This window comes from Lathyrus oleraceus, chromosome 6, assembly GCF_024323335.1.
Source record: "Lathyrus oleraceus cultivar Zhongwan6 chromosome 6, CAAS_Psat_ZW6_1.0, whole genome shotgun sequence".
Classification (NCBI taxonomy): Eukaryota; Viridiplantae; Streptophyta; class Magnoliopsida; order Fabales; family Fabaceae; genus Lathyrus; species Lathyrus oleraceus.
Genome location: NC_066584.1, coordinates 350,694,859 through 350,714,348, shown reverse-complemented (window position 1 = coordinate 350,714,348; position 19,490 = coordinate 350,694,859).

Below are 19,490 nucleotides of genomic sequence, written 5' to 3'. Positions count from 1 at the left end.
GATACACATTAAAATTAATGTTGCACAAACAGGCAAACCAGAGAGATGAATACATTCAAAACAACAAGCAAAATATAAAGTGCATATGAAGGTCTATGTCCTAATGGCGGTGTCCTGGATGGTAACAGATGCCCGGGTTTTTGTAGGGGTCAGCTAGAGTAGATAGGTATTCGGCAACACCGCTCAGATGCTTGAGACTCTCGTCGACCGACCGTTCCTGGCCGTCAAATGTTTCCGAAAAGGCTGCATACCGGTCATTCAAGCTTGTAGAGAGGGTGTCGAGCCGCTCATTTTGGGCTTGAATTTGACTGCTAATATGAGCATAGCGCTCCTCCTGAGTTTGCATGAAGGATTGTTGTGCTAGCTGCATGTTTCTCATCATATCCAACAATTCTGAAGAGTTTGCATGCTGTGGAGGAGACGGAGGAGATTCTTCATCATCCTGGTGATACGGCTGGTAGAATTGACGTTGAGTTGACCAGCCCGTATGTTGCCAGTCACCCCAGCCACCCCAGGTGGGGACATCTTCTTCAGTTGAATGTGACTGCTGAACCCAAGCGGAGTCGGAGTAGTCGTGAGTGTCAACACGTGGAGGACTGTTATCTCCACCATGGTGATCAAAAGTGTGCCCGGCTTCCTCTTCTTCATTTTCCTCTTCATCTTCTTCTTCTTCACTTTCATCACTGTCATCATCTGCTGCAACAGGCGCAGGAACATTTCCTCTTCGAACAAACTTGTACATTCTCCGCTCATCACACCAAAAATATCCCATCATAGACAAAGTTTTTGGGCTGAACTCTTTGTCAGATGAGATGGAAGTGTACGGAAAGGACGGATGATTAACATCGGCTGCAGTAAGGATTTCTTGAATGAAGGATCCGTAGGCAAGAGTCGTTCCTCGTCCGGAATCACGTAGGCTGAACATCCTACTGGCAATGTAGTAGGGCCAGTTGATTTTTTGCTTATTCTTCAGAATGTACATGAGATGAACCTCAGCCTGTTCAACTCTGGAGAGACCACCTTTCTTTGGTCGCAGGATGCGAGAGACAATCCACTGAAGAATTCGTTCTTCGGTTTTCAACTTGCCGGCAGTGACAGTTCGTGGGAACGAGTCACTGTTAACAATATGATCAGGATATGGTCGTTTCAGCATATCATTCAATGCACTCTTAAACTCGTAACCTTCTATTAGGTGAGAGTCAGTCACCTCAGCTAGAGGATTTTCAGCATCATCCAGTGACATATCAAAATACTGGTTCCAGACATTTGACTTAAATGATACCTTTGTCGTGCCGATTCTGGAGTGAAACTTGTGCCCGCGAAACTTATCATGAATGCCAGCGTAGAACACTCGGACTAAGTCTTCGCTGTACTTAGCGTTGCATTCCAAGAATTTGACAATGCCTTGATGCTGTAGCAGAGCCATGATTTCTACAAGGTGCATGCGTTCGGCGGTAAGCTTGTAGAACGCATGTTGTGGAACAACTCTTCTTTTCCCGATATCTTTGTTGAAGGATTCAACGCGAGCTGATGGAACTAACGACACAGCGGAGATGGGTAGAGATGCGGTGGATGATTCTCGGGATCTCTTGCCGGTAGGTCTGCGAGATGTGGAAGCCATTTGAGCAGGTTTGAAACTTAGTGTGTGTGGGTAGAGAGTGAAGGTTTGTGAGGGTTTTTGAGACTGATTTTGCTAGACAGAGGTTTTTCCCTATTTGTAGAGGAAAGGTTAGGGTTTTGGGAAGATGAAAGATTAAGGGACAATAGACACTAGGTAGATGCAGGTTACAAGGTAGTGGGTAGTTTGAAAGGTAATGGAATGTAAATGCACACTTAATGATGGTTTTTGAATGTAGATGCATGAAACGGTTTAAATTTTTCTGCAGAAAAACAGAATTGCTGAGCGATGCGTCGACCATACCTCTGTATGCGTCGACGCATACTGTTTGATTCTTGAGAAATCACAAAAAGTGTTAAGTGTGCGTCGACCATAGCCCTGCTACGGTCGACTCATACAGCCAAAATTTCAGTTTTTCACTATTCTGCACATGCGTTGACCAGTTTGATGCTTAATTAAAATACCATACAACAATAAACATCCAAAGAGATACATCATGCATATATATACAATATCATGATGTGGTATAGCTATTTTAACCATGAAACTTTGCAGATAGAGAGAGAGAGAGAGAAGGGAACAATATCACCTCGATGCCTGAGTGACTTGGTGAACAATAAACTTGTGCTTGCAACAACATCAACTTGTTAGAAGTACAAGATTATAGTCTTAAATGGAATAAGGTAAAATAGCAGATTATAGTGCCCGTTCCGAAATATCGAGAATACCAAGTTCTCGGCGGATATGAAAGAAAGGTTCAGTAGCTAGCGGCTTTGTGAAGATGTCCGCTAGTTGATTTTCAGTATTAACATGTTCAAATACAATGTCACCTTTCTCTACATGATCCCGAAGAAAGTGGTGTCGAATTTCGATGTGTTTGGTGCGAGAATGCAGCACAGGATTCTTGGTTAGGTTAATGGCACTTGTATTGTCACAAAAAATGGGAATACGTTCAAGTTTGAGGTTAAAATCCAATAGTTGTTGCTTAATCCATAGGATTTGGGCACAACAACTACCGGCAGCAACGTATTCCGCTTCGGCGGTTGACAAAGCAACTGAAACCTGTTTCTTGCTATGCCAACTGACCAAAGAGTTTGAAAATAAGTGACAAGTGCCACTGGTGCTTTTCCTATCCGATTTGCAACCGGAAAAATCGGAATCAGAGAAACCTACCAATGAACAATCATTACCTTTGGAATACCATAGTCCATACTTCGGAGTACCGGATAGGTATCGAAGTATTCGTTTGACAGCTTTTAGATGGGATTCCTTGGGAGATGATTGATATCTTGCGCACATGCATACGCTAAACAAATATCGGGACGAGAAGCAGTAAGATAAAGGAGTGATCCAATCATACCTCTATACCGTTTTACATCTACTTCCTTACCGTCTTCATCTTTGTTCAAGTTTGTACAAGTAGGCATGGGGGTGTCTATGGCCTTAGCTTTTGCCATGTCAAATCTCTTGATAAGGTCCAAACAGTACTTTGTCTGGCTCACGAAAGTTCCTTCTTTGAGCTGTTTAATTTGCAAACCGAGAAAGTATGTGAGCTCCCCCATCATACTCATCTCGAATTCGCCCTGCATAAGGTCTGCAAATTCTCTCACAAGATTCATGTTAGTAGACCCAAATATGATATCATCTACATAGATTTGCACTAATATCAAGTGCTTTCCTTGACGTTTAATGAAGAGGGTTGTGTCAACCTTTCCTCTTGAGTAACCTTGATCGAGTCAGAATTTGCTTAGTCTCTCATACCAAGCTCTAGGAGCTTGTTTAAGGCCATACAAAGCCCTTTTCAGTTTATAAACATGATCAGGATACTCATGGGATTCGAAACCCGGAGGTTGTGCGACGTAAACCTCTTCATTTATGTGACCGTTAAGGAACGCACTCTTAACATCCATTTGGAATAGTTTAAAGTCTTTCGCACAAGCGAAGGCAAGGAGAAGGCGTATAGCCTCGAGTCGGGAAACCGGCGCATAAGTTTCCTCATAGTCGATGCCTTCCTCTTGGTTATACCCTTGCGCGACTAAACGCGCCTTATTACGGGTTATTACCCCGTTTTTGTCCAGCTTGTTCCTAAACACCCATCGGGTGCCGATTACTCGATGATCTCGCGGAGGAGGGATAAGGTCCCAAACCTCATTTCTGGTGAACTGATTAAGTTCCTCCTGCATTGACAAAAACCAGTGTTCATCGAGTAGGGCTTCTTTAGGGTTTTTAGGTTCAATTTGCGAAACGAAAGCGAAGTGATAACAGAAATTACTTAGCTTAGATCGAGTTGTAACACCCTTTGAGATATCTCCGAGAATGTTGTCGATTGGATGGTCTTTGGAGGACTTCCAAGCTTGAGGGAGATCATCGTTTGAAGGCGGATGAGCAACCTCGGTTTCCTCATGATGTACATCTTTATCCTTCTCAATTTTGACTATGTCGGGTTGATCAATCCCCGGCTCGCCACCTTTGAGTATGTGTTCGGTAGATGTACCTGCACCATGAAAAACACTACCCTTTCCGACGTTTCTCGGATTGGATTCATCAAACGTGACATGTACAGACTCTTCTACAGCAAGTAATCGTTTGTTGTATATTCTATATGCTTTGCTAGATTGAGAGTATCCGAGGAAGATACCTTCGTCGGCCTTGGAATCGAATTTTCCCAAGTTTTCCTTTCCATTGTTCAATACGAAACATTTGCAACCAAAAACATGAAGGGGAGAGACATTTGGCTTTCGCCCTTTTAAAAGCTCATACGGTGTTTTATTTAGAATGGGGCGAATGAGCACCCTATTCAGAACATAACAAGCCGTACTAATGGCGTCGGCCCAAAAATATTTCGGTAAGCCACTTTCGTTGATCATTGTTCTTCCCAGTTCTTCCAAAATTCGATTTTTACGCTCCACAACCCCATTTTGTTGAGGAGTACGTGGAGCAGAGAAGTTATGATCAATACCATGGTTACCGCAATATTCTTCAAATAAGTGATTTTCGAACTCACCCCCATGATCGCTTCTAATTGCAACAATGTTTGTATTTAGTTTATTTTGGGAAAGCTTAGCAAATCTTTCAAAGGCGGCGAACGTATCGCTCTTGCTTACTAAAAAAATAGTCCAACAAAATCGAGAAAAGTCGTCCACTATTACGAAACCGTAATAGTTTCCTCCTAGACTTTTAATCCTAGATGGCCCAAATAAATCCATATGAAGAAGCTCGAGAGGTCTCGTTGTTGAAATGATATTTTTGGATTTAAATGAGATCCTCGTTTGCTTCCCTTTTTGACAAGCATCACAAAGGTGATCCTTGGTGAACTTGATTTTGGGGAGACCTAGGACTAGATCTTTTGAGACTACTTTGTTTAGTAAGTCAAAGTTAACATGTGTTAAACGCCTATGCCATAACCATGAATCTTCACTCATTGTTACAAGGCATTTGTCACTTGTTAACGATACTTCATTTAAGTCAAGCATATAGACATTGTTCACACGCAGGCCATTAAACATACTCTTCTTATCATCATTATGTACAATTTTGCAACAGTCTTTTGAAAATGATATGTTGTATCCTTTGTCACATAATTGACTGATGCTAAGTAGATTGTGTTTAAGACCTTCGACAAGCAATACATCAGAAATAGTAGTAGAAGAGGGATTACCTACACTACCTTTACCAAGTATTTCTCCACGGTTGTTGTCACCATAAGTTACATATCCCTTCTTCTTAGCCACGAAGTCAATGAAGAGTGATATGTCTCCTGACATGTGCCTTGAGCATCCACTGTCGAGAACCCATCTTCTCTCGGTAGTCTCGAGGCATTGTACCTATGGCAATATAATTAACAAGAGAAGGTACCCAATGGCTTATTGGGTCCTGAATGGTGAGGAACGAAATGGTTGCATTTGGGCATCCATTGATAAATGCCTTTAGGAACTAAAAATCTCCTAAACCTACATTTAGCAATGGAGTGGCCTTTCTTGCAACAATAGAGACAAGAGAAATTTACATTCTGATTGCTTTTGCTATCTTCATCCTTTATAACATATTTATATTTTTGATATGGATTAACCATACTTTTTCGAAAGTTTGATTTGTCGATAGCAAAGGTAATCTTGGGCTCAAGAGCCTTGTCAAGTTTGGCCTTTAGGTTTCTTACTTCACCTTGCCAAATGTAACAAGTATCACACCCAAAGTTCATCATTCTACTTCTAAGGTCCTCATAACTTGTTTTTGTGCTTTCCACTATAGAAGCTTTAAGTGCCTCAAGTTTCCTTTCGGATTGTTGAATTTTATGTTCCAAATGAGAAAAAAAATTCTTATTTGAGGCAAGCCTTTTAAAGGCCTCTTTCGCTTCACAGTGTAAAGTATCAAAAGCATTTTGCAGTTCATGATGAGACATACTAGAGGATTTTTCATATTTAGCATGTCGTACCTATTTCTTTTTGTTCTTTTGATGAGCAGAGAGACATAGGTTTGCATTTTCATCTCCATCACTAGAACTTTCATCATCTGAGGAGTCGCTATCGCTTTCCCAAGCTATGTATGCTCTCCTTGGCTTTGATGATTTCTTGTGTGATTTGTATGATTCCTTTTCCTTTGTCTTTTTGTTCATTGGACAGTCCGGTTTGTAATGACCCGGCTTTCCACACGTATAGCACGACCCTCTAGTCATTTTACCTTTTGAGTCATCATTTTTAGAGTACCTAGATTGTTTCCGGAAGTTTACCAAGTTCTTCTCGGAGTGTTGGATGCCGTTCTTTCTCACGTAACGATTGTAGCGTTTAACAAACAGCCCCATATCTTCACTCTTGTCCTCTTCTTCTTCGTCGCTCGATGAATAATCACTTTGCTCTTTTTCTTGAGACTTTGAGGAGGAAGCCTTTAGAGCTATTGATTTCTTTTCACTCACCTTTGCTTTGTCCTTCTTTTCTTTCTTTTCGTGTTGTTCTAGGCTCAAGAGTACTTGTTCGTGCTCTTGTAGTTTGCCAAATAATGTTGTCAAGTCTAATATGGTAAGATCATTTGCTTCTTTGATGGCGGTCACTTTCGGTTGCCATTCCCTGTTAAGACATCTTAAGATCTTATTAGTAGCAACATCATTGGAAACAGGCATACCAAGTGAATGTAATCGATTGATGAGATGAGTGAATCTCTTTTACATGTCAGCAATGGTTTCCCCTTGCTCCATGAAAAAGAGATCAAACTCTTGTGTTAGTGTGTTGATTCTAGCCAACTTAACATCGTTCGTCCCCTCATGGGCAATTTGTAGTGAATCCCACATGGCCTTAGCAGTAGGACAATGGGATACACGATAGTATTCGTCTACACCTAGTGAGGAGATTAGGATATTTTTGGCTTTCCAATCATAATTGTATTTCTTTTCATCATCATCGGTTCATTGTGCTTCGGGCTTAGGCACCAATTCATTGTTCTCATTGGTGATGGTTATTTCAATTGGACCATTGAGAATAACATTCCATATTTTTCTATCTATGGAATTTATGTGCACCCGCATACAGTCTTTCCAATAACTATAATTTTCACCATTGAAAACGGGAGCTCTATTTAGGTTCGTTAGCCATTTTCTATCAAAGTTATATTTTGAAGCACGGAGTGAACCGGAGCTCCTGATACCACTTGTTAGACTATGGCACGGATCTAGAAGGGGGGGTTGAATAGATCCCAATTAAAAACTTGAGTCGGCGCTACCAATTAAAATTGGTTTTGAAAAATTGTTTTAAGTGCGGAAGCGGCCGAGGAAAATTTTAGTCTAAAACGAACCGATATTGGAAAACCGGATATGCGTTAAGCTAATGGATTAGAGATAAAGTGAAATACAAATTACTACACTAGTTGCACAATCAATGATATGTTTCACTTACTAGGATTCCTAGTTCCAATGATCCAAATACCAAATCAAACTAGATACAAGCTTAAGACAACTTTGGTTTAGGCAAATTTTCAAACACTTGGTGTGCATAAACATTCCAAGTGATATTTGTGTTGAGTAAGTAATTCAAATTGATCTAGTACAATATACTATTGTACTTTGGATTCAAAAGCAGAGTTTTAATCTCTTACTCAATTAATATCAATGTTTGGTAAAAATGCTTAAACTAAAATCACTTAATTTTTAAGCTGAAAAACGATTATGCAGAAAATTAAAGAAGACAGAGATTTGATGAGGCAGTTCCCCCGCCGTCCTCGCTTCGGGGTACGTCTGCCCTCAATTCTAAAATTAGAATTGAGATGATTTAATTAGATATCACCTGTAGAATTTAACTGTTTATACAAGGATTGCAAAGCAAGTAAACAACAGAACTCTCAAGATGTTGAATGCTGCTTCCTATCCTTGTTCCTTGATTCAAGATGAATCAAGACCTTCGATCGTTGTTGCTAGACCTCCGATTCCAGCCCCTTTGTTGAAGAACCTTCCGTTCTACAAACCCTCGGCCCGGCTAATCTCAACCACAACGAATCGAACCCGTATCCTTCCCTTCAATATCACCGAATCCGCTACTAGACTGATGAAGACTTCCTCTTCTCAATCACCTTCGCTCAGCTGAATATTGATGAAGCAATTCGTCCAAAAACCCCCAAATACAAACCGGTCTTGGAGGACAAAACCCTAATGGTTTTATTCAAGAAAGAACCTGCCACAAGCTTCAACCCGAACCGGATTCTCCAATCTCAGCTTCGAACCTTATCACCTTTAACCGAACACGAAGCACATCAAAAATGGTTGTGTGTAGTTGATGTGTTGTGAGATGTTGAAGATGATGAATCTTGGACACCTATTTCACTCTTTCTTGTTTCCTTGAACACTTGAAATCAATTTGACAAATGTTAGTTGATAAAAGTGATTTGACTTCTATTTATAGTAAGTAGCTTTTCAACCAAAATAACAGCTTTTCAAACAGTGGAAAAATACTCAGAAAACTGAGTTCACGCACGAGCGGTCGACCATAGGTCGGCGTGCGCTGACCCGTGGGAAATGTGCCGACCCCTATGGTCGACTCAAGTATTCCATGAGTTGACCCGTGGGAAAGGCGCCGACCCCTATGGTCGACTCAAGTGTTCCATGAGCTGACCCGTGGCCAACTGAACTATGCCATGCGCCGACCTGTGATCGACTCAAGCAAGCATGCGCTGACCCGTGGGCTATGCACCGACCCTTATGGTCGACTCAAGGCCTTCAAACCTGCAAAAATTCGTATTTTGTGATTTTCATGCATTTCGTCATGATCACACTTTGTCCACATATGTTTTAAGAATAATAACCGATTTAGATAAGCATAGGAAAGGATATGGTAGGTGATGTGTTGCATTTGTTTGTAGACGTGGAATCGACAATGCCGATTCGTCCATGGTGGTCATTTGTCATCATCGAAACTTGTGATTGTATGTTGTCTGACAATTTGCCTTTACACCACATAGCCTTGGTGGTTTCACAATGGGAAACCCGGTAAAATTCATCAACACCGGGTGCGGATATGAGAATGTTTTGTACTTTCCAATCGTGAGACCATAATTTCTTATCATTATCATTTCATTTATTTTATGATTTTGGTACGACGACACCTTCACCATTGGTTAGAATGATTTCATGAGGACCATTAATGATGACGTCCCATACACCCTTATCAAGCGGGTTGATATGGATACGCATACAAGCTTTCGAATAGCCATAATTTTCACCGGTGAAAATTGGTGCTCTATTATACGCCACTTTAGGCCCGGTAGCCATTATCTAATAAGCAAATCTTAAGCACGGAATTAACCGGAGTCCGTGATACCACTTGTTAGACGATAGGCCTAGATCTAGAGAGGGTGAATAGATCCCGAGTTAAAAACTTGACAAAAATAGTTTGAAAAATTATTGGTGCGGAAACAAGTTACAAATACCCCGGACCAAAATCGTCTAAACGAACCCACTATCAAAAAGCTCAGAAATGCGTATTAAAGGCAACAATATGATAATGATTCATAAATCAATCAACAACAACTAGTTGAATGCAAAGTGTTAATACCTTAGGATTGGCATTAATTTTGTAAAACAAATAATGTAATCACCTCTGTTGTTTTAATATGTTGGGTTGAAGAAGTTCAACAACTGGACCAACATGTCATGTACGATGTCACGACATCATGCCTGTGACATCGCACATGTGTAGAAAACTGAATTAATTAATTCAGGTATATATTCTAGGATTAGTGAGGATATTTGGTGAATATCCTAACTTCCTTGTGGAGGTCTTAAAGACTCAATCAGAATATATAGGCTCTGAATATGGATATATATATGGAGAGATTTTGGGAACCAAAAGATTGAAGACCTTGATTATAGCAGAAGTTTCTGCTGACTTTGTAACAGCAAAGAAGAAGTTTGCTGCGATTTCTGAAGGCCCAAATCCAGTTGGGTGATTAGGTTATAAATAGCATATTGTAACCTAGTTTTAGTAAGCCTTATAGAATGAAAAATTAGGGGTGTGTGTGAGGTAAACCTCCCAACCTGTGGGAAGGTTACCATGTGTTTCTCAGTGTTCAAAGCTGAGAGTATTTGTAACTCAAAGCCTGTAGGTAAGAGTTGTTATGATCTTGAATGAAGTTGTGAAGCAAGTTCAAGTTGTTTAGCATTACATTGTACTTGTAGTGATAGGAATGGAAACTGGAGGTTTCTATCTAGGAGTTCCTAGGTATAGATTGCATTGGGTAGGGATTAAGTGAAGAGTTGTAAACGGGGGAGTTTAACTCTGAATTAATACTGCTGATAGTGGATCTTCTTCCTGGCTTGGTATGCCCCCAGAGTAGGTGATGTTGCACCGAACTGGGTTAACAAATTCCTGTGTTTGTTTTCCTTCTGCATGTTATAATCCTGTCTGCCATAACTCAGCTTGTATTTCAGTCTGCTTATCAAGATAATAACAGACTTGGTACATAGCATTCTGTTTGAGTGTCAATCAGAATGTTTTGACATTCATCATTGACAGCATATACTGAATAATAGGCATGTTGGTTTTTCTGCTTCAGTTCAGTATTTACTTCAGTCTGTTCTTCAAGAGGATAACAGACCTGGCCAAAGGATCATTGTGAAACTGTCAAACTGGATGTCTTGACAGTTATTCCTGTAGGCTGATACTGAAGTAGAGACTGGTTGGTCTTTTACAGTACAACATTTAGCACGGTCTGTTTTCAGAAAAATAACAGAATCAACATGAGGTATATGCTCTGGCTGTCAAACTGAATGTTGTGACATTCATTCCTAACAGCATGTGCTAAATTGTAGGATGATTAGTTTTTCTGTTTCAGAATTTTTCTCAGGCTATTCTTCAGGAATCCAACAGCTGAGCTAAAATCCAGGAAACTAGCAACTAAGCTACAATTAATGAACCTAACAAATAGCCTATTTGTTAGCACCCTAATAAGTGGAAATTAGTTTAACTTGTTCAACCATTATTTTAGGAAATACAAGGACAAGGCCAGCAAACTGGAATAATGTAGCAGATGAGGTTCAAATCACTATTGAGACATCTTGTTGATAACTGTGCAGGAAAATAACAGAAGTGAGTGCTATGGTTGATCTCTGATGAGCCTTTCTACCAGATGGACAGAACTGGGTGTTCATCCATACTATGGTAATATAGGAGCAGATGTAGTGATATCTGTAAATGTCTGCACATTAGTACTGGATGTTAAGTGTATAGATATCTTGCTGGATTAGTGACTATGTTGGATCAGATGTCATGACGTGGAGTAGAACATCTGAAATCTGACAAACCAGAATTTCACAAAGTTATACGGATAAGTCTATCTCCAATGATAATTCACACAAAAACATAAGTAAGTCAATTTGTCGAACACTTAGTGTATGCTCAATAATGTTTGGAATTATATGTGGTTTTGTTTTTCTAGAAATCCAATCACAATCAAATGGTTTGTGATCTATATAACAAAACCAATTTCAAAATGTGTTCAAAGTTATGATCCAAACAATATTGATCAAATGATCAATGCAATCGACAATTTACGAATCGAAAATAGAAGATATATATATATATATATATATATATATATATATATATAGAGAGAGAGAGAGAGAGAGAGAGAGAGAGTACACAAGTATTTGTTTAAGCAGTTCCTTAATCGACCTTGTTATGCATGCGTCTACCCTCAATTCGAATTCAAATTAAGATATTATATTATATCTTACTTTGTAAATGTTCGAATACAAGAGATGAGGAATTTTAACCATACAAACCCTATGTTTGATGTTGATTCTACCATCTTCAAGAACCTTGATCAAAGATTGATCAAGTAACCAACAATGTCGCTTCAATTCACCCTTCTCACGCTACTTCATTGAACGAAACCCCTTGTTCTTCAAAGCTTTCACTAGGTCGAATTAATTCCAAGCGCGTACTTATTGAAACCCAAGATTTTCCAATGCGATCTAGTGTTGCACGCTACTCCCTTGCAAGGCACCCCTTATCCCAAGGTTTTCACTCGATCGATCCGGATTGCACAATCTTGTCCAAAACCTTCCAACTCATAAGATCTTGAAGGAGAACCCCGCCTTGGTTTTCTGATTTGAAATCCTCAAAGTTCTCAATCCAATATCAACGGTACAAATAACCTAATTGGATGTTATCAACCCTAATCTAGATGGAACTCAATCAAAAAATGATTATGTGTAGTTTGATTGTGTGTATGCATAAAATAGAGGTTGAAGATGATGAGAATGCTTTGAAATCCCAATTCCGTATCAGCTTTACTCACTAGAAAATCATATTATACAATGATGCATGTATGAAGTATTTATATGCACGCATGCTTGGGGATAAAAGGAATGCACAAGACTTGGAAAAATTATGATTTTTTGAAAAAATTTGTCGCATAGGTCTACCTATGAAAGTCATGCGCCGACCTATTTGACGCATAGGTCAACCTGTGTAAGATCATATGTCGACTTGTGTATACCATGTGTTGCCTATGTGTCAACCTGAAGAGGCGACACTTGAGTCAGAACCTACATGCTTCAATACTAAAATAGAAAAAAAAATCTATAGGTAGACCTATATATGCATGTGTCGACCTACGCTGTAACTTTTCACAAAAAATATTTTTCATGCATGAGACCTTTTCCAAGTTGTTCCCAAATGCTTTTATGCATACTAATGCAAATATGCACATAGAGAATCAGAGGATATCGTCCAATATACATTAACGCTAAAGTATCCTAGTTTTGACATCATGCAAAATACATATAACGGAAGTTGTACTCGCATTATTAGCATGATTGTTTGTTTAGTGTTTTAGATTTGCAATTGCATGAGCTCAATGTTGAGCTTGATGAAGAGAATACTGAACTTTTACAATGGATTTTATGTTTGAGTCCCTCTTCTTCCTTTGTAACTTTTAATATGGAAAAATTATTGATAATGGTTGAACTTGATCCAAATGATTTTGTAGATGTGCCGAAAGTGGTGGTGCGACACCAACTTCAGAATTATTTTAGAAATGTTCGATGTGACCCAAATTTTGTAAAGGTAAAAGGAATTTCAGATCCTTTGTGCAAAATACATGAAAACAAATAAGTGAAACATATTTGATATGGTTTATAAGCTTCTAAAGTTGGCTTTAGTATTGTCGGTAACAACTGCAAGCGTGAAATGTGTTTTCTTCAACTGTGAAGTTTGTGAAGAGTCAACTATGTAACAACATGAGTGATTAGTGGTTAAATGATCACCTTGTAACTTTTATAGAAAGAGAAATTCTTGGATCAATTAACAATGATATTATTTTAGCTCATTTTCAAGAAATGGATGGTAGACGATGTTCATTGTAAATGTATTTCATTAACAATATTATTTTTTATTTTCGATATAATTTAGTTCATAATTTATTTCATGTTTATCCACACCAATATGTAATGTCTGGATCCGTTCCTAGCTACAACATAATGTGATGGTTTTTATTTCATATTTCATCATGTGTGCATGTCACCTATCATCAAAATTTTAAAACATATATAACTAACTTGTGAAAAATATTAGGAATATATTCAGAAATTTAATAAAGGATAATAAGTTCAAAACTTACTTGGTAGAAATAGGATAGACAAACAAATTTGAAATTTCTTATGTTAAAGATTACGATCGCGACCCCGTGTTTGGATTAAGACGGCACATCCAATAAGTGTATCCACATCTTTGTATGTGGATTTACACGTGCCTCTATAAAGCCGCAATAAACAAGCAGACCCACAACTATATCTATCTATTTTATTTACATCCCTTATTAATGCTAACCAACTGAAATGGACATTGTTACCAGAACTATCTCGAAATTATAAGTTGCCCATAAGAAGTAGTGTGTATGTCCTTGTTCTTTATTTTTACCTCCTTGGAAGACATCCCGTCTAAGCGAACATTGTTGTTAGTGATTTAAACTAATTTAGTTTAATAAATTGACCCTCCTATCACTATTCTCAAACATTTCTCAAAATAATTATCTGGTGAAGCCCCATTCATGATTAGTTTGACCATTCACCACCTTACCATTAACATGTGAATCCAATAAAATATGGACATCTTTCAAAGTAATTGTGTATTCTTATATTATATTGGAATATAGAATATGTGTGTTTTTGGTCTCCATCTTTCTACAGGAGTTAGGAAAAAATTTAAAATCACCACTATATGAAGTAACATTTATGACTTGTTCGAATCACACCCGCTACAAATGTGAAAGTATTATGTTGTCGAGTTTAGCATATCCATGGCCATGTGTTCTAAATTTGGTCACATACTAAAATACGAAAAAAAGATTAAAATTAAACTAACAACATTATAATTAAATTAGTTGGTGAGTACTTACATATGAATCAATATTTACACGTGTTCCTCAGTGATTTTTATTCACCCATAAAAACGTTGAAAAGAAATCAAAAGTAAAAATGCTAAATAAGATTAAAATGTAGAATTAGAAAAATTTTAAAATGTGTGAAAATTAAATATGGAATAGAAGTATTTATAGGGTTTCAAGGTGGTAAGTTTGTAATGTAGATATTTGAATATTTAGGTGGAAAATTAATAGTGTAGTATTAAAATGTAGTGAGTAGTTGTGATATTAGACAATTTCATGCATGCATGCAAGGACATACAGAGTGCCATGGAACATATGAAGAACATAAGCATTGAAAAAAAACATGTTCTTGGTATTATGATAGAAATGGAGACGTTATCCGTGTATACAATGATGCACATGTGTTAATGGTGTCGGAATCTCTCACAGTCTGTTCTAAGCTTTTCAACTGTGCATCCAAAATCTTACATACTACAAACTCATTATTCAAATTTATGGAACATGGTTATACGATAAGTACAAATAAACATTGTTGATAGAGCTCGCACAAGATGGAAACAAAAATATTTTTCCAATAGTTTTTTCCATGGTTAAAGGTGAGACATGGGGTGGTTGGAGTTTCTTTCTAAAACATTTGAGAATGCACATTACACCACAAGTAAACATTTGTTTGATTTAAGACAGACATGAATTGATAAATAATGCATATAATAATCTTGAAAATAGTTTGTAATATCCTTCCCCTTCACATGTGTATTATTTAGACACATTGCACATAATTTCTTGTGAGAGATCACAGACAAAGATCTTTGTAAAAAAATTAATATGGGTAGCAATATTTATTTATCCTTATAACTATAATTTCAACTTATATTTTTACACTTACATTAAAATTTTGACAATCGATATACAAATAAACTCACTTGGAAAATACACAACTTTAAGGTGGGCCGACAAAATCCCTGCAAAACAATGGAAACAAACATTTGACAATGCTCAACGATGGGGCCGCATTACAAGAAACCTTGTTGAATCAATGAACTCTATTTTTTAAGGCGCTTGCAACATCCCCATCACAATGTTGGTGAGGGAGACCTACTATAGACTAGGAGCATTGCTTTCCAATATAGGATCTTAATGGAGTATAATGTTAAATTCTAACCAAAGTTTTACTGGAAATTGCATAAACATGGTGAAAAAAGAAACTCATAATGTAACACCCTGAATAAAGTAGTGTCTAGAATTACCATATTTGAAATTTTATAAGTTTTCACGGTTACATTTAATAGTGTCAAAATGACATACAATACATGTTAAGCACAAAGTTTATATCATAGTGCATACATATATGACATGCCTAATACAATGCTAATGATCAAAAGCACAGCGGAAAATAACCTAAATAATAAAGTCTTTAAACCATTTAGGGCATCTTGATTTTTCCTTTGTTGAATACCTTCTCATATGAAATTATTAACAATAATAGAGTGAGATACTATTATCTCAATAGATTCCTACTGCACCATAAGTTTTCTCGGTCAAAAGGGTCTATAGTACTATTCTAATTCTACTAGTGTTACATTCCTGGATCAGGTAAATAAAATAAAAGGGGACGAAGCTCATCCAACTTCATACATATGTGAATGTTGATACACTTGTTCCACCACAACTATAAATAATATATTTCATAACAAAGTTTTCACCTCATCCAACAAAAATCGAGGTATAATTCCAAAATGCGCCATATTTTATTTTTTTATTAAAAAAATACCATATTTCCCCTTGGTTTTCAAATATAACCGGTTGGAAAATTAATTCAGGACATACTTCGAATTCCATCAAATTGAGTTTATATTTTTATTTCTTTAAAAATTGTGTCTTTCTTTTTATTTTATATTTTATTTGTAAATTAAATGATATATTTCTTTGGTTCCTTAAATAACCGAGGGATTACATGATCGGATTTTACTATAAAAGCACTTGTTCAATAACTTTTACCATAAACCTAATTCATCCATAGCTGCTCTAAACTCGTACACATTATTCTTTATGATGGATTGCAAGACAGAAAAAATCTTCAAGGTTTTGTGTTATATGTTGTTCTTCTAACATCAACCCCGAACAACACATTTTTTCTACTCTTGCAATTTATCCTACATATTAGTGTTTTTGTTGTTGTTTTTGTTTCCACCTCTTGTAAGGCCATTGTTATATTTTGGAATAACCTTTCTATATTTTCAGTCAAAAAAACACTCCATAATTTATTGTTTTTCTCGGTTGACAACATTGAGAAATTTATTCTTAAACATACTGTAAATTGCAAACTATGTTGTTTCACAGTACAATATCTTGAAAATTTTGTTTAGAATATAGTCATTTGTTTGAATACTGCAACACACAAAGAAAGTGGTGAATGGTAAAAAAAATTAAAAAGGAAACAATACATATTACTTTCAATTTTTTACCATTCACCATTTTGTTTTTCCAGTAATATATTACCTCGGTTCTTTTATAAAACTTAGGGGGAAATCCCTATTTTATTTTAGTTTTTAATTAAAAAAGAAATAAACTTTCCCCTCGGTTTTATAAAAGAAACGAGGGTATAATTACTCAGTTAATCTACAACAAATTTATACCTTGCATTCATAAAGTAACAACACTAAGATATTTTCAACGCATCAATCCAAGAGAAACCATCCATGTCCAATAAGAACGTGAACACTGCCAGTATACATTTTGAACACTATCTTGTGAAACTCAAACATTGATAATGAAAGCATTTGCAATGAAAATCAATTGGAAGTGACAAATCTCTAGGATGGATTGCAAGTATGGAAAAAAAATTGTTTCAAGGTTGATATTCTTACATAATAACTTATCTTTTAATTGGAATTTTATGTTATGTGTCTAACCTTTTTTTATGATAAATCAGAAATTGGAAGCGTGCAAAACCATTGAACTTGAAAAATAATGGGTATGCAACAAAATCTGGATTTATTCTCCTCCAAGAATAACAGTGATGATGATGAATCAAATTTGTCAAAATTTTGTACTTGTAGATTAAAACCAAAACAATGTAACACAAGAAACTTTGTATTTTGATTTTAAAAAAGGATATTTGTAAACAATGTAATTTAATATTTTGTGTAAATAATGTAATTTGTATTTTTTTCAAAATATTTTTTCCCTCGGTCTTTGACAAAAACTGAGAGGTATGAGACGCTAGTTTTGAAAATATAAAAATGTTATTGTTGGGGATCGAACCAATGACCATTTCAACTATCTCTTAGGTTAATCATAAACTGAGGGATAAAGTGCCAAGTTTTCAAGACACCCTAACTGAGGGGTAAAATGACAAGTTTTCACGACACCCTTCGTTACCTCACTTGTGTAACCGAGGTAAAATCCCCTTCACGTTCGAGGTAAAAATTGTTTTTTGTAGTAGTGAACATACCATGTAGAACTCGTGAGACGTTTAGCATCACGAAACGTCCATTTTCTACTAGTAATCCTTATTTTTTATTCTAGTTTTATGGAATTGAGGACTTCCTACTAATCCTTTCCTCCCAAGCTGGTATTGCGGTACGACCGACCACCTGTGACTCAATTACCCTCCTAATAATTAACTACATTCACAATATGATATAGGAATCTCAACATTCAACATATGTACATACTCATTATCTTTCGAAATAAAGGTTTATCGAATCTTACCAACTTGGATGTGTCTAAGGATTCCTTACTAGTGTACTCCTAAACCAACCACAGTGTTAATCACATAATCCAATTGTTTACATTAGTTATTAACAACAACAAGCAATTCATAATACTCTTGGTCTAACAACCATTTTCGCTTACCCTAAGTAAATTTCATGTTATTTACATATTTATAACTGTAAAGCATAACATACAAGTGTCATATTTCTTTACCATAAGATAGTTCATTAAACTAAATTTCTAACATAATTGACGGCATCTCAATTGGAATTACAGAACTCAAGATACACCAGTTTTAGTCCAATATTATTTCCAATCAGACAGTTTTACGGGTGGGCCGTAATTTGGGTTACAACCGCAATTGTACCCATACAATGGAGTACAGTTGTAAAAGGCCCATGCCTCACCAAAACTTGCATTTTTCATAGTTTTTCAACCAATAATCCAATCTAACATTCCTAAGATCATGTATGAACATAATAAACACATTTTTGGCAAGTTAAACAACAAACAAACATGTTCAAACACACAATTTCATCATGGATTCAAGTAATACATGCATCAAACATGTAATTAACCACAAAATCCCTACATGAAAGAACCTATATGACTATTTAAAAATATAAACCCTAAAGAAGCCCACCTTTTTCTTAGAACCTGAATTAAAAAGAGATGGAAGAATGATGATGATGGTAACTCTTGATGAGCTACTCAAGTCAACCTTGATTCTTCTTCAAAGAACTTAAAATTCACACATGCAATGCAAAACCACTTCTTCTTCTTCGTCCAAAAGAAATATTTAACTATATCTCACAACACTCTAATACAAGAGTATAAGAAAACAAAGAAAGTCAAATACAAGCTTAAAGTGCTTTTGACCGGTGCTTCTTGGAATGAAGAACTTAAATCCTATATATAGCATTGGACTCCCTCTTCCTTCACAAAATTAAGTGATGTGGGACTTCAAATAACTTGTATCATATATATAGCATTGGACTCTCTCTTCATTAACAAAACTAAGGAATGTGAGACTTCTTTAACATGTATATTTTTAACCAACCCCAACAATCTTCACGAACAATCATACTCCACCATAATGAGTATCAATATGTATATTCTCACCCAATATTTCTTCATCTATTTTGACATATATACTTGCCAAAGGAAAAAACTTTATTTCTCTTATTATTAGACTCTATTAACTAATTATCCCACCACTAGCTTAGTGCTAGGAAATTTATATTAATTTAATGTTTATCTTATCTTAATTTCATGCATCTCTACTAACCCC